This window comes from Canis lupus, chromosome 19, assembly GCF_048164855.1.
Source record: "Canis lupus baileyi chromosome 19, mCanLup2.hap1, whole genome shotgun sequence".
NCBI lineage: Eukaryota > Metazoa > Chordata > Mammalia > Carnivora > Canidae > Canis > Canis lupus.
The window spans coordinates 6845172-6858553 of record NC_132856.1 but is presented as its reverse complement, the minus strand read 5'-3'; the positions used below and the strand labels follow the sequence as shown (position 1 = coordinate 6858553).

The window sequence follows — 13382 nt, the reverse complement described above, 5'->3', positions numbered from 1 at the left end:
ATATAATAAAAACCACTTACGTGTATACTCTAAATGGGTGAATTCTAAGGTATGTGAAATATACTTCGAAGCTAATAAAACAAGACGTCAAGAAAGGGGAAATGGGTACCTATTATACAGAAACTCTGTATTATCTTTGCTTAACTTTTCCATAAAATCTAAAACTTCCAAAATATATAGATACATAAATTAGTAAACACGATTACATAATAAATAGCTAAGTATAAAGTGTAGATTAAAGTAGCACCACAAAACTGGAAAGATTCACACACAGTCTAGGGCAAAAAAGCAGTGAATAAATATTAAAGGTAAAAAATGAGGGCAGGCCTTCCTTGCTCACAGGGTTACACAATAGCACAGGTAGAGGAACAACAGAACTTACAGACCAATAACAAGCTCATCCTTCATTTGACCAAACACCTTCCTCTTCCTACCTACATACAACTTTCATTATAAATTTACTTTCAAACAACCCCAAAACCTCCAGAAAAAAAAAGCCTACACAGAGAAGAAAATGCTGATAAACAACACTGCCACCTTAACAATGTAAAACTACTTCCTCTTCACCTTGGATTATGATTTTATTAGAAAAGCATTTTAACACAATTATGCATTATCTATTTCTAAAGATAAAAGACCTTAGTCTCTCTACAGATCATAGTATAGAGTTCAAGACTCAAATTATTGATGAAGCATAAAGGATGTCAAGATTTGTTATTTGCTTCTTAAAATTAATAATAAAGCACTCAAAATATTAAAAAAAAAGGATACTGACTAGAAAAGGAAATAAACTTTCTGAAGGAAGGAAAATATTCTACATCTTAATCAGATTGGTGTTTATATATGTACAGCTATATGCATATGCAAAAATTCACTGAGATATGTATACCTCTTAGATTTGTGCATTTACTGGAAATTATACATTTAAAAAAGGAGTTTAAAAAAAATAATATTCCACAGAATTATCTTATTATTCCAAATCATATGATGTAGTAAGAGTCAGATTTTCATCTTCTTTTAGTAAAAAGAATCAAGCATAGAGAAGTAAAGCAATCTTCTTTGGTATCTCAAAATCAAGAAGAAAAACAGGTCTCCCAACTCTGTTCTATCATCAATCTAACCTTTGTGCCTCATAGACAATGAGACTGAATCTTGAGATTCTTCTGAGAGTGCGAAAAGACAAGAGGGCAGAACCAATCCTAGTTAAATCAACATACTCACCATCCCCAAATGCCATATCCTTATTCTCCAAAGAGAAAATTATTTAAATTCTATGTCCAATGTGGGCCTTGAACTTATAACCCTGAGATCAAGAGTCACATGCTTTACCAAATAAGCTAGCCAGGCACCCCAAGAGAAAATTATTTCTATCTAGAACTGGTTATGAAAATATACAAAGAATGCAAAAGTAGTTCTCAGGTTCACACTCCCTCTAAAAACTATAATGATGCTTCCTTGTGCTTCATTCTGTAGTTTTTCTAAGAGAGTTCTAAGGCACCATACTCTCTTGCTTTGAGTTTTGACCACTTACATGTTTAGAGTGAGAAAGTAATGAGTGCACAGGTTTGGACTCAATGGACTGAGATGAAATATGGCTTTTATTTCAGTTACAAAATTTTAGCATTAAACTAGATCTGAGCAGCTTATTATTCATTTAGTGAATAAAGGAACTAAATCCTAAAATAGTTAAAGGACTTGCCTAAGACTTCACAGCTAAGAAGTGGCAGAGTCAAAGTTGAATCTAGCCTTCCTCAACCATACCACTCCTATACCTATGCCCAGTTAGAATTAGCATACTATCTTACCTAAAGTGATAATTACACTCTGGGGAAACATGGTTCATATTATCCAAATTCTCATACCTATCTGTCTATCTCACCATACTAATATCTTAAATAATTTATAATCAGAATTATAACTGTCAATCAAGTTACAATCAATACCCTCTTTGCTCAGCAGTAAAATCCCCTTGGTAAATTGGATTGACAGCAAAAAGTTATTTGGCACATAAATAATCAAGGCAAACAGAGAAGAATGGTTTTAAAGAATGTATGCTGCAAGTTCTTCATGGCAAACTGTATTACTTCACCAAAGACATTCATACAGCCATTTATCCAATCAGGATACTAGATACCAGGCACTGAGTAGGCCAAAAGAAATCCAAAGAGATTTATACAAGGGACTCTGGTTTAAGTAGGCAGACAAATAACAGATTGTGGTAAGGGTTATGATGTGATAGCCAAGGTGCCACTGAAGCCCAGAGGAGCAACATCTACTCTAATCTGGAGGGTCAGAGAAGTCAGACCAGCTTCTTACTCTCCCAAGCAAAAACATCTGCTCTAGAAGCTCAGGGTTCTCATTCTTGAAATCTACTATTTTAAACACTGGTCTCTTACTGACATAAAAGTCTCCAAACCTATGTCTGAGACAAAAGAAAAACAGCATTACAATATTATCCTACTTAAAAAAATATATTATCCTACTTTAAAATTGTTATATTCATATACTGGTATGTGTATATATTTTCAAATAGGCATGTATGGAAAGATATTTACAAAAACTTTAATGGTAATCATTCCTATGGGATGGAATTTCAGATTATTTCAACTTCTTTACACTTTTCTGCATTTTTTTAAAATGTTATTTATAATGAGAGAGAGAGTGCACAAGTGGAGGCAGGCGCAGAGGGAGTCGGAGAGGGAGTATCAGACTTCCCACTGAGCATGAACCAGAGGTTGGGCTCCATCCCAGGACCCTGGGATCATCACCTGAGCTGAAGGTAGATGCTTAACTGTCTGAGCCACCCAGGCGCCCAATTTTCTGCATTAATTTTTAAAAATACTCTACCCTACCCTACAGGGGTGCCTGGCTGGCTCAGTCAGTAGAGTATGCACATGCAACTCTTGACCTCAGAGTCATGAGTTCAAGAACCAAGATGGGTAGAGAGATTAATTAAAATAAATAAAAATAAAAAAGAATACTGCTTTAGTTTTTTATTCTGGCATAACCAAAGTGAGTAGGACAGGGCAAACACACAGACCAAAGTTGAATAAACTATCACTGTACTTTTATCACCCTGTCTCCCCTATTCAGAGAATTATTTGTTGCATGGGGACACTAATGCAGCATACTTGGTATCTTTTATTTTACACTTGTAAGAAGGGCCACTTCTGGGAAAGTTTCTGGAGAAACAAGAAAGGTAGATGGGGACCAAAAATAAAGGGGCTATAATGACAACACTAAGGTATTTAGACTTCATTCTGTAGGTGACAGAAAAACACAGATGTGTTTTTGACCGAAGACTAACAATCAACGGTACTTTTTAACAAAGTATCCCCGATAGCAGCTAGAATAAACAAACAGGAAATAACATAAAGACAAAGATGTGTTGAAAAGTTGTGGCTATATGTTAAAAAAAAACTAGAGAAAAAACATTTTTATCCGCACTATCTCGGGTGAATGAGAATATAAGCAGTCTCCTACTTTCAGTGTTATACATTTCTATAATCCTTGCACTTCTTAAAATAAGTATTATATTTATAACCAGAAAAAATGACTTCCACAATAACTCAAACGGGAAGCAGGGGAAATGATGAAAGCTTGAATGATAAGCTCTATAAGGGCCACACATATCTTATTTACCACTATATCCCTACCTATCTCCCCAACCTTGTACAGTGCCTAACACATATTAGGTGTTTCATACGTGTGCCAGAATGAAAGGGTGAATGAGTGACCAAATGTACATTCTAAAGACTCAATGAAAAAGAAACATTTCAGAAGTAAATACACATTTGTTGATCAACATAAAGCCCAGGAACAGGAAGAAATTAAAGATAAGTCCAAGTTTTATGGGCTAGTTGGCTAAGTGAATGATGAACCATTTAATCAAGATAAGTAAAACTAGAGGAAGAACAGGTATACAGGAATGCAAACAGATCATGGCAAAATGCCAATGAATTTGGGAGAAGGTATTAAGTTTCAGGAACCAGTAGGGAGTGTAGGCTGAAGATGCAGATTTAGGAGTCATTCATATGAAGCTACATTAGAGATCAGAGCTACAACACACCCACTATTGACTCTCGTGTTCTTAACAGTGGAACAAGACAGGCAAATCAAAATAAGATACCCCACTATTCTGGTAGTGCTGATACCCTGATTTTTGCCCCACTGATTTTTAAACTTATATAATGAAATAAAAACACCTTAGGCTTCAGAGTCTTCATCTCTCATTTGCTTCCTAATAGGATACAAAGGCCCACAGTTATATTTTTACTATTTGCTACAAATTCTGGGCTCACAAATCCAGGCCAGATCAGACATTCAATACACTTGGCATTATTTACCATAAACATACAAAATTCATATACTGGTTTTATTCAACATTAACCACTGGCAAACTAATATAAAGTAATGGTTTGTCACGGACTTTTTTTTTAAAGATTTTATTTATTTATTCATGAGAGACACAGAGAGAGAGGCAGAGACAAGCAGAGGGGGAAGCAGGCTCCCTCTGGGGAGCTGATGCTGGACTCAGTCCCAGGACTCTGGGACACACCCTGTGCCAAAGGCAGATAGATGCTCAACCACTGACCACCCAGGTGCTCCTGTCACTGACTTTTTAAAGTTTTGGTTTGAAATTTCTGAAAAAAATTAATGTTTTGGGATAGTTCTCTTTATCAATAGACAATGTTTTTACCGCTTCTCACAATAGGACAGGAAAAGTTTTTTTTTTTTAATATTTTCATCTTATTTGAGGATTACAACATGATACTTCCAACTGTCCTCAATTATGCAAGTCTCTTCCCCCTTCAGGTCATTTTTATGTATGAAATGGGGTCTCCCACTGTTTTAGCTCTACCTCAAGAAATCCATCCTACTACTTCAAACTGTCCTTATCTAAAAACTAATTTCAAAAGGTCAGCAAATGGGTTAGGATAGTCTCATAAATGAAGAGAAACACAATATAAGACTAATTTGTATTCATGCTTTTATTCATGTTATCTTTCATACCTGCGGTGTTATCTGTTTTTTTTCCCACATTTATCCAAATAAAGGCTGCAGATCATATCCTCCTAACCACTACAACACTCACCTACTTTGAATTTCCATAATACAAATTAGCGGTCTTCAAAAGTTAGCTATGGCTTTGGTCATGATTCCAGGGTCCTGGAATGGCTTCTTGCTCAGCAGGGAGTCTGCTTCTCCCTTTCCCTCTGCTCCTCCCCACTGCCTGTTCTCTCTCTGAAATAAAATCTTTTTTAAAAAATAAATTAAACTCTACATAAAATCAGACTAGAAATCTGACAATCATAATACTTTATACTTCTACAGTATATTTACATTCTTTGTCAAAACATGACATGCTTAAAACACAAGGGAAAATTTTTTTTCTTTTCAAATTATTTTTTCAAGAAGGTGGGGAGGATGTACCAGTGACTGAGCTGAGGCCCTGAGTCTCTAAAAATATGGAACACTTCACAAATTTACATGTCATCCTTCGGCAGGGGCCATACTAATCTTCTCTGTATCATTAACACAGGGAAAGTTTTTTACAAAGGTTAGTCAACTGGCCAGATTTTCTAAATCTCAAGAAACAATTTTTTTAAAAACCAACTTAAATAATACTCCTCTGAACCCAAACAATACTGCACATAGCACTATTTAGGGATATATATGACTGGAAAAATAATCATTCTATGATGCTACTTCCATCCTCTTTGGATAGGTGTTAAGAAAGCTACTAGTTGATAATTGTCTAGTCCTATCCTAGTATGAGTAGAAAACCCAAGGTAACTCTTCCAGAGTAAAGAAAGAACATGGCCATGTAAATAACTGAAGCCACAGAGGGTGAGTTATTTCACAACACTTTCCAATTCAGCCTATATGGTGATTGGCTCTGTATGCTTGTTTTCAAGAAAATGACTTAAAGGCCACACTAAAATTTTTAAAAGTAAGGCTTGGAATGAATTGAGTCACTGAATCAAAGCTAGAAGGGATGCTCACAATTTTAAAAATGGAGAATGAGACTCTAATTAGGTCCCAAAGGTAGCTGGAAGCAAAGGTTAGAACCAAGGCTTCTAACTTCCAGAAAAGACACTTATTGAGTGCTCAGTATCTGTGAAGAACTCTGCTAGGTACTATATTAACTAGTGCCCACTCTTGTTTACTAAGACACTTTCCATATATGTTCAAAAACATTTAAAATATTAAGGCTGTGGCACCTGGGTGGCTCAGTTGCTTGGGCGTGTAACTCTTGATTTTGACTCAGGTCATAATCTCAGGGTCATGATCTCAGGGTTGTGGGATCCAGCCCCACACTGGGCTCCTGCTCAGTTAAGTAGTCTCCTTGAGTTTCTCTCCTTCTGCCCCTCCTCCCCCCTGCACTCACAGACACGTGTGCTCTCTCACTCTAAAATAAATAAATCTTTTTTAAAAAGTATTAAAAAAACATTAAGGCTTACATTCTAAGGAAATTTCTGTATTAGAACAAGACAGTGTCCACATTTCTGAAAAGCATGTTAAAATAAGCAGGCAAAGGAAAAAAAAAACTTTAAAGTAGGAGAATTTAGAATTTCACATCAATTACCTTTCCTGTCCTTGTTTACCATTAAAAAGAATAAGACCATCAAAAACATCTCTACCTAAATTCCATGACCCAGTAGTTTAACGAGTCTTATTCCTGTTGGAAAAACGAGTCTTATTCCTGTTGGGAAAACAATCCTGTTTTTGTCACATTGGACTAAAGAATTAGCTCTGTCACAGGATTAGAGTATAGCCATCTGAGGACAAAAGTCTGACAGAAAAAGAAACAATACTGGAATTTGATAAAGACCCCTCAGGAATATGGCATTTAGCTGTTTCAACAGCACCTTTCATCTAAAGATCTCAAAACAAATATTATTTACATTACCAAGAATCAAAACAGTGGCACCATAGCCCAATAAAGAAACATATCAATGACTTAGAGGGAATTCAATACTAATGTTCTGAAACTTAGCCTCTGCTCTAAAAAACAGTATTTAGTTACAGTTGACCCTTGAACAACGAGGGGGTTAGGGCCGCCAACATCCCGTGCCAACACCAAAAATCTGCATATAACTTTTGACTCCCTAAGAACTTAACTACTAATAATAGCCTACTGTTGACTGGAAGCCTTACCAATAACATAAACTGTGATTAACACATATTTTGTATGTCATACGTATCCTTAAAGTAGGCTAGGGAAAACAAAATGTAAGAAAATCACAGGGAAAAAATACATTTATAGTACTATAATGTTTTTATAAAAAAATACCCCATACATTAAGCGGACTTGCATTAAGTTCACACTCATATTGTCTGAGGGTCAACTGTATTTGGATTTTGTCCCTTGCTCCAGGCAAAGGGCTCCTAAAATCCTTGGAATTTCATGAGTGATAGGAGTGTCTTTTGTTTTTTCATAATAAGTCTCTTTCAACCACACTGCAGTTTATGCTAATGAGACTCTTGATGGACCCCCTACGTAGCTCAAGATGGGAACTGGTTGTCAAAGGGACAAACCACATGATTAGAGGATTAAAACTTTCAGGCCTGGGACGCCTGGGTGGCTCAGGCATTGAGCGTCTGCCTTCAACTCCTCGATTTGGGATCGAGCCCCTCATCAGGCTCCTTGCTCCTTGCGCTGAGCCTGTTTGTCCCTCTGCCTATGCCTCTGCCTCTCTGTGTCTCTTATGAATAAATAAAATCTTAAAAAAAATAAAATAAAATAAAACTTTCAGGCCTCACTCCCCAATATAGGGGAAAGGGAGAGGCTGGAGAATAAATTAACTACCAATGCCAATGATTTAACCAAATATTCCTAGGTAACAGAACCTTCTCAAAAACACCTCAACAACAGGGTTCAGAGAGCTTCTGAATGAGTGAACATATCGAGGTACAAAGAGGGCAAGGAAGCTCCCCATACCTTGCCCTATGCATCCTCTCCACTTGGCTGTTTCTGAGTTGCATTCTTTATAAGCCTGTAAACATAGGTAAAGTGCTTTCCCAAGTTCCGTAAGTCATCCCAACAAATTATTGAATCTAAGGAGGGATAATGGAAACCCCAGAGTTTTTTACAAAGCTGCAACTGGTGTCTACAGGGTAATCACTCTTATGGAACAGATCTTTAACTTGTAGGATCTGACACTTTAACTCCAGGTAAACAGTGTCAGAATTGAATTAAATTGTTGGACTGTTGGTAAATTGAACACCAATAAAAAATAAATTTATTATTAAAAAAAATTGTTGGATTAGTATCACAGAATTGGAGAACTGGTTGTGGTGTGGAAACACCCACACACAAATAGTTAATTCCAGTGTATATTTATAAATCTTAAAGATACAAATGGATTTGTTGATATAATCTCCCAGTTTACCTTGCTGAACATGTATAAATAGAAGGCCCCCAAATTTAAGTAATGTTAATTTTATGTTACCTGAGGTGCCTGGCTGGTTCAGTCAGTGGAACATGTGACTCTTGATCTCAGGGTTCTGAGTCTGAGCCCCATGTTGAGTGTAGAGATTGGTTTAAAAAATAAAATCTTGGGGATCCCTGGGTGGCGCAGCGGTTTGGCGCCTGCCTTTGGCTCAGGGTGCGATCCTGGAGACCCGGGATCGAATCCCACGTCGGGCTCCTGGTGCATGGAGCCTGCTTCTCCCTCTGCCTATGTCTCTGCCTCTCTCTCTCTGTGACTATCATAAATAAAAATAAAAAAAATTATTCTTTAAAAAAATAAAATAAAAAAAAAAAAATAAAAAAAATAAAAAAAAATAAAAAAATAAAAAAATAAAATAAAATAAAAATAAAAATAAAAAATAAATAAAATCTTGGGATCCCTGGGTGGCTCAGCGGTTTAGCTCCTGCCTTCAGCCCAGGGCATGATCCTGCAGTCCTGAGATCGAGTTCCACATTGGGCTCCCTACATGGAGCCTGCTTATCCCTCTGCCTGTGTCTCTGCCTCTCTGTCTCTCATGAATAAATAAATAAAATCTTTTTAAAAAATAAAAATAAAAATACTCTTTAAAAAATAGTAATAATTTTATGCCATGTTTATGCCAGGCATTAACCTTGGGGTAAATTATTTCCATGTATGCAACTCTGAAAGACAAATACTGTCCCCAATAGCAGATGAAAAAATTTAATGATTAAATTTCCCACTACACACTTAAAGTAGCAGAGAACTAAATCTAGTTTTAAAACACACACACACACACACACACACACACAAATAAAACACAAATCTCTGTCTTCTTCTACACTATGGCAACCTTTACTTTTTATTATGTAGTATAAAATTATAAACTCTCTAACAATCCTTAAGAACATGCCCCATGGGATCCCTGGGTGGCTCAGCGGTTTAGCGCCACCTTCAGCCCAGGGCCTGATCCTGGAAACCTGGGATCAAGTCCCACATTCGGCTGCCTGCATGAAGCCTGCTTCTCCCTCTGCCTGTGTCTCTGCCTCTCTCTCTGTGTCTCTTATGAATAAATAAATAAAATCTTTAAAAAAAAAAAAAAAAGAACATGCCCCAAATTATGCTCTTGAAAGACTACTCTTAAGGGGAAGGGGGAAGGGTGTGTGCCAGGTTTAAGGCTTTTGAGTGACAGTGCAGGCCCCATACCTGTTGGTACCCACATGGAGCTGCATCCTACTCATCCTACTAACAGAAAAGCCAAAGCAGATAGTAATGCTGTGCCTTTTTGTGGAGCCAAACCTTCTCCCAGCTTTATCAGTCGTCAAAAGCAAGTTCCACTAGCCACTTTCCTGAAAATCCAAACAAAGCTGCCCTCAGGAGCTGACTACAAATCCAAGATATTCCTAAGACTCCTATAATCTATGTGCCAATCTCCAGTTTCAGACCCATATACAAGTAGTTACCACAGCTTGCCCAACGAAGGCTATTCAGGAAAATTTGTAAGCACCCATAACATAACTGTAGCTCCTGGGAGGGAAAGCAAAGAACTCTCCCAGTCTTATCTCACAATCCATTGTTAAATCATCTACCCCAACTCAGTAAATGAACTGTGGGACAGGAAAGGAAAGGGGCAGAGGGTAGAAGGAAAAATAGGAGGGAGGGAAGGAGGGAAGGAGACAGACAGACTAGCCTTAAGAGATCAAGGGGTGCCTGGGTAGCTCAGCTCAGTTAGTTAAGTGTCTGCCTTTGACTTAGGTCATGATCTCAGGGTTCTGGGATCTGGATCCAAGCCCCATGCTGGGCTCCCTACACGGTGGAAAGCCTGCTTCTTCTTCTCTCCTCCTCCTCAACTTGTGCTCTTTCCCTCTTTCTTTCTCTCAAATGAATAAAAATCTTTTTAAAAATTAAAAAAATAATTCAAAAAAATTTTTTAAAGAAATGCTGCCAAAACATAATAATAGGGATGCCTGGGTGGTTCAGTGGTTGAGTATCTATCTGCCTTCGCCTCAGCATGTGACCCGAGTTCCGGATGGAGTCCCACATTGGGTTCCCTGAAGAGAGCCTGCTTCTCCCTCTGCCTCTCTCTGTGTATCTCTCATGAATAAATGAATAAAAATCCTTAAAATTTTTTATTTAAAAAATTAGCATAATAATAGTCCATATACAGATCTAGTATTCTAGTTTTCTACTTTATATACATTTTAAAAACTGTATTTTTTGGCATTGTATTCTCTTGCTGGTTGGAAAACATTTTTTTTAGTTATCAAGGAACTAAAGTCAACAAGACTTTTCATTGCTACCAATATTAGCACAAAGGAGAGAGTCTACTTGAGATTAGAAAATCTTAAGAGCTGGGAGGGGCAAGAAAGACCACGTAATCCAAACTCCTACAGGAACACCTATATCTCCAGAAGACAATCGTCCAGCCTATACTTGAATATCTCTAATGACAGAGACCTCATAATTTTATCTCTTCCACCATTGGACATCTTACTACGCAAAAGTCTCCACAGTGGGATGAAATACATCTCCACCATAACTTCTACCCATTGTCTGTCCTCTACTGCAATATAGATGATAAGTCTGCACCCTCTTGCTTAAAACAACTTTTCCAATGTATTTGGATAATTAAGTTTTCCAGTATTATCTTCCATAGCAAAATAGCTCCTGATTCTTCAATTGTTCTTCATTAGATATGGTGCCTAGAGCCCTCAGTATTCTAGTCACATTCATCTGGGCAATTTAGATTATCACTGTCCCTCTGAAGTGTAAAATCCCTAACTGGACACAATACTCCAGATATAATCTGACAATAGAAGAACAAAGGGACTATTACTTCTCTTAATTTAGCATATACATCTAAATTTAGCACTGTACATCTATAAATATTCATCAATGACAGCCTCTTTTCACAGCCACATCATACAATTAACTACCTGAAACTATGGTGGTTTGGCTTTCAAATGAAAAAAAGAAAACAAACAAACAAAAACCCCACTATTTTGGGCCAGATCATTTCTGTTAAAGATTAAGACTCTAGGGCAGCCTGAGTGGCTCAGTGGTTTAGTGCCACTTTGGGCCTGGGGCGTGATCCTGAAGATCTGGGATCGAGTCCCAAGTCAGGCTCCCTGCATGGAGCCTGCTTCTCCCTCTGCCTATGTCTCTGCCTCTCTCTCTCTCTCTCTCTCTCATGAATAAATAAATAAAATCTTAAAAAAAAAGATTAAGACTCTACACTTCTATCACACCTATCTGTCAATTTTATACTTCACCCTGCTTAGATTGCCTTTATTATCTTTGATGCAACCTGTAGCCTGATGTCCACCTGTAGCCTTATTTACAAAATTTTTAGTAAGCATGCATATTATACCATTATTTAAGATCTAGATCTATAAAGCTTGGCAAAAAGGAGAACTTACAAGCCTGTATAATCACACTGTGATTTATAATAAAATTAATAAGCAAACCAGGTTTAAAGACCAACAAACTGATAGTTGTGAGGAAAAAGCAAAATAAGTCAAATCTATAATGTGGGACACCTAGGTAGCTCAGTCAGTTAAGCCTCTGACTCTTGATATCACCTCAGGTCTTGATCTCAGGATCATGAATTCAAGCCTCGTGTTGGGCCCCATACTGGGCATGGAGCCTACTTTAAAAAATAATAATAAATAAATCGGTAATACTTTTTACCTATCAGAATAGCAAAGATCAAAGTAGGTAACATATCTAATTTGTAAGGAGTGGAAAGAAGTATCCCACAAATTGCTGATAGGAATGTAAATTGATTCCAACTTTTAAAAGAGCACAATTTGGAAATATCTATAAAAATTTTAACTACATACAATTTCATTGCAACTTTTATAATAGTAAAAGTGCTAGATGCTTGTAGTCAAGCCCACAGCCACTTTTCCCTTCTTCCTCATTAATCAGAACTCACATTTGTTCAGTGTGGTAATGTGCCCAACCTCAAGAGATGACTCATGATTAGTTGAAGCCAATCATAGCTATCATATTCTCTTTGCCAGGTAATTATTTTCCCAGACATGCCTGGAGTCAGGGGCAGCAAGCAATACGACCCCCACTGAAGTATAAGGAGACATCACATGGCGGCGCTACTCAAATTTACAACATCAGCATCCCATGGGAGCATTAGTGATACAAATTCCCAGGCTCGACTCTAAACCTACATTTCAGAATCTGTCAGTGGAATTTGTATTTTAACAAGTTCCCTAGATCAGTCTTACACACACTCCTGAAGTTCATGAAGCACTGGTTAGAAGACTTCTGGGAATTATTTTCTCCCCATTTAAAATGGTCAAGCCTTCCCATTAGAAAAATATTTTGCCTTCCATTTCCTGTTTTTGAATGCAGTTAGTTGTACTGCGTAGAGTTAAGACAGTCATCCTACAACCAAGAGGCTATATAGAGAAACTGAAAAACCAATATACTAAGGATAACAGAGTCAAGGAGAGGGAAAACCTGAGTCTAATATTACCAAGTTACTAACTAGCTCTGACCCACCTATTTCCTTGTTTCTATTTATGGGAGACAATTCAGAGGCTTTACTATTTAAGCAGCTGTTAGATATTGTTACTGTTACTTACAATTGAATATATCCTAAGTGATACACTTTATATCTATCCATGGAAACTAATGGAGCTTAAATTCTAGTGGAAATAAAATAATTTGTGTCATTTTTTTTAAGAGAGGCAGTGTTCTATGTTATATATTTACTATAATTTTACTTCTTTGTTATTCCCATATGCCACACAGCCTTAAGACAACCAATACTAGTCTGAGACCACCAAGATTTGGTCCCAATCTGCTACTTCGTTCCAACTAGAACATAATCTCTTCAGGCAGAAACTATGCACTGCATTTCCAGCAGCTACAACAGAACCAAACATCTATGAAAGTATCTGATAATTATTTTTTAAATAAGCAAAT

The 13382-nt window shown here is 37.1% G+C and overlaps 1 protein-coding gene and 1 non-coding gene across 6 annotated transcripts in view; both read right to left on the bottom strand.

The window, feature by feature from the left end:
- Positions 1-13382, bottom strand: part of TMCC1 (transmembrane and coiled-coil domain family 1) — a 241381-nt gene that overhangs the window by 212865 nt on the left and 15134 nt on the right. The window lies entirely within an intron of this gene.
- Positions 5463-5569, bottom strand: LOC140611517 (U6 spliceosomal RNA). Its single transcript, XR_012012669.1, has one exon. It is a non-coding gene; the product is annotated as a U6 spliceosomal RNA (small nuclear RNA).